Genomic DNA, 3,910 nt, shown 5'->3' on the forward strand with positions numbered 1-3,910 from the left:
CTTGAAAGCTTGTAAGCCAGTCACTTCTTGCCTTTGTAGCCCCCCCCCCCCCCATTTTGGGTAGCCAATGTCCAAGTTGCCCATCCCTGTCTACTCTGTGTATGGAGGGGGTGTCTGTGATTGTTCTTGCTACTACTCCTGTTTGAGAAGTTTAATCCTTATTCTATGGCCAAGGAAACAGGTTTAGGGGGGACTAGGGATGTGAGGAACTTGACACAATGAGTAAACTGTGTGAAGAACCCACATGTGGACCCCTTTATTGCCCACAGACTCCCATAGTATGATGCTTAAAGGTTTTTACATAATGCCAGGAAAAGGAGCGCTTTCAGGACCAAACTGATCATCATCTTCTCCCTCCCTCATCCCCACCATGTTGGGGAGGAGAGACGACACCTGCCCAGGCTGAGTCACTCACTGAACCCTCAAGAGCCATCTTTTCCCATCTCCCTGCCTTCCCAGGCAGGTTCCTCTCAGCCACCTCAAACAGACCCTGTGGCCCGGCCAGCTTGCCAGTACCTTGTTGTTGTTGTTGTTATTGTTGTTAAGTAGCTCCAGTCAGTTCCAATCCATAGCGACCCTATATAGGGTTACCCCGAGGGAGGAGATGGGACTGAGACTGAGCAGGTTTGAAGCGCTCATCTCAGGCTATTGGTTCATCATGCCTCAGGTTCTAGACACATGCTCGTCCTCCCCTCCCACCAATCAGTTCATCACTTTTATTTACCACTCTGAGGCTCAGCCTGGGACCTTGGGGAACAAACTCCATCTTGTGCTTCTGAGGAGAGACCTGGGGTGGTGAAAAGAGTAGACCAGACTGGGGTCTGGCCCCACTTTTGCCATTACTATGCTGTGTGACCTAGAATAAATCACTTCACTTCTCTGAATCTTAATTTCCTCCTCTGTAAAATGAGAATAATCATAGGCTCCAACTACCTCCGTGAATGGCAGTGAAAATTACCAGGTCCATCTATCATTATTGTTACTGTTACTGTTGTTTTTGGGGCATTAATGCCTTTTTGATAGTGGAGGTGTTTGTGGACAAAACATTCTTTGATGCCTAAGTTGTTGTTGTTAGCTGCCAGAACTCATGGAGATCCCATGCAAAATGACATCAGGCCATTGTAATCTATAGGGTTTTCATTGGATGAGAAATGCAAAGTACATGCAATAGGAAAGAGGCATTAAATAAAAACAGGATATGGAATGCAAGGTGGAGAATAATAAAAACGGCAGCTAACATTTATTGAGCATTGGCTGTGTGCCAGATTCTGGTCCAAGCACTGTACATCAGTTAGCATATTTCATCTTTACAAGAACACTATGGAGTCTGTTTGACAGATGAGGCAACTGAGTCACACACGATGCCTGTGTGATAGAGCAGGTAAATGTTGGAGCATGGATTTGAACCCAAGCAATCTGTCTTCAGAGCCAACACATTCCTATCTAGTACTTACACCTAACTGAGCCTAGAATGAAATGGAAATGAATCTGAATTTGGTAGGATCTAGAGTTTGAACTGCAAAGTTGGCGATTCAAGCTCACCAGCCACTCCTCAGAAACCCTATACAGGGTCGCTATGGGTAGGAACTGACTCCACGGGCACTTAACAACCACAGAGTCCTGGTATGGCACACTATGTGTGACACAAGAGCTACAATAGTGCTTAGTTCATAGCCTTGTTCAGATGGTTAACTGTTATAAAATATGAGAAGTACTTGTATTTAACAAGCCACAAATACATGCTACCTATTTAAAGACATGAAGTCCTGGTGTGGCACTGCTGGTGAATGCTCTGGACTGCAAAGTCCACTTAGAACTGGGAGGCTGCAGTTCAAGTTCACCAGCTGCTCCTTGGAAACCCTATACTAGGTCTTTGTGAGTCGGAATCCGACTCGACGGCACTTACCACAAACAACATTTAAAGACATTGCACATAATGTCTCCTACTTCTCGTAGTTTGAAATTCTAGAGTTATTTATGACTACCTGTGTGGTGATCCTCGTGTGGCGCTGTGGGTTAATGCACTGGACGGCAAAGTCGTTTGAACCGCAAGGTCGGCACTTCAAGCTTACCAGCCACTCCTCAGAAACCAAGGTTGCTGTGAGTTGGAGCCAACTCAACAGCACTTCACAACAAAAAAATGAGGCCTGGATATCAGGAAAATCAAAGAAACAACAGATTTCCCCCTCAGAGGAGATGACCATGATTAAGAACAGGGAGACAAGTGGCATTATTTGATGTATCAGCAAGATCTAGGTTCTCCTGGACCTTCCCCAGAACTTAGGGTTGGCCAGGCCTTTCACTTGTAGCCTCAAATGGTGAGGCTTCCTTCTTATCTGACAACTTCATCCTTGGGCTCTGACGGAGCTGACCTGTGCTAATGCCACCACCTAGTGACCACTTTGGGCATTGCAATATCCAGTGTCTGCATCTGTTTGTTGTGTGCCCTTGGAGCCTCATGGAGACCCTGTATAGGGCTTCTGTAAATCTTCACAGGAGCAGAAAGCCTCCTCTTTCTCCTGCAGAGTGGCTGGTAGATTCGAACTGATGACCTTGCAGTTAGTAGCCCATCACATCAACATGTAACCCATCACATCACCAGGGCTCTGAAAAAATAGGTGCATTCTTTTCTAGATCAGTGTGAGGTTTACAAAAAAAATTGAGCAGAAAGCATGAGAGAGTTTCCATATACCTGATCCCTTTTCACATAGTTTCTCATATTAACATCTCGCCATGGTCCATTTGTTACAATTGAGAATACATTATTACCAGCTGAAGTTCATATTTCACGCCAGGGTTCTCTCTGTAATGTACAGTTCCATTGATTCTGACAAATCCATAGTCATGTACCCACCACTAAATTATCATGTAAGACAGTTTCACTGCTATTAAAATGTTCTTCACTCTTTCACCCCCCACCCCCACACCTTCCCTGAACACCTCGCACCCAGTGGCCTATTTTCCTATTGACATTGTCATTGTCGTTGGCATCGTTGGATGCTGTTGAATCGGTTCTGACTTGTAGAATACAAACAGAATGAAACACTGCCTATCCCTGACCAGCCTCCCAGTTGTTGCTACGTTTGAGCCCATTGTTGTAGTCCCTGTCAATCCATCTCATTGAGTTTTCCTCTTTTTCAATGACCTTCTACTTTCCCAAGCTTGGTAGCCTTCTCCATGGACTGATCCCCAACTGATAATATGTTCAAAGTACATTAAGGAGCACTTTGGTTGTACTTCTTCCAAGATTGATTTGTTCATTCTTCCGGAAGTTCGTGGTATATTCAAATGGATCAATTCTTCTATCATCCTTATTCGTTGTCCAGCTTTTGCATGAATATGAGACAATTAATACTATGGCTTGGGTCAGACACGCCTTAGTCCTCAAGATGACATCTTTGCTTTTAACACTTTAAAGAAGTCTTTTGCAGCAGATTTATCCAAATGCAATATGTCATTTGATTTCTTGATTGCTGCTTCCGTTGGCATTGATCATGGATCCAAGTAAAATAAAATTATAGACAACTTTAATATGTTCTATGTTTATATGATGCCGCTTATTGGTCCACTTGTAAGGATTTCTGTTTTCTTAATGTTAAGTTGTGATCCATATTAAGGGATATAGTCTTTGATTGTTATCAGCAAGTGCTTCAAGTCCTCTTCACTTTCAACAAGCAAGGTTGTATCATTTGTTAATAAGCCTTCTTTCCATCCCAACACAGCATTCTTCTTCATGCAGTCCAGCTTCTTGGATTATTTGCTCAACATACAAAGTTAGTAAGTGTGGTGAAAGAATACAACTCTGATGCACACCTTTTAAACCATTCAGTGTCCCCTTGTTCTATTCAAACAACTGTCTCTTGGTCTATGTACAGGTTCAGCATGAGTACAATGAAGTGTTCTGGAATTT

The sequence above is a fragment of the Chrysochloris asiatica genome, unplaced genomic scaffold, assembly GCF_000296735.1.
Source record: "Chrysochloris asiatica unplaced genomic scaffold, ChrAsi1.0 scaffold00023, whole genome shotgun sequence".
Taxonomy (NCBI): domain Eukaryota; kingdom Metazoa; phylum Chordata; class Mammalia; order Afrosoricida; family Chrysochloridae; genus Chrysochloris; species Chrysochloris asiatica.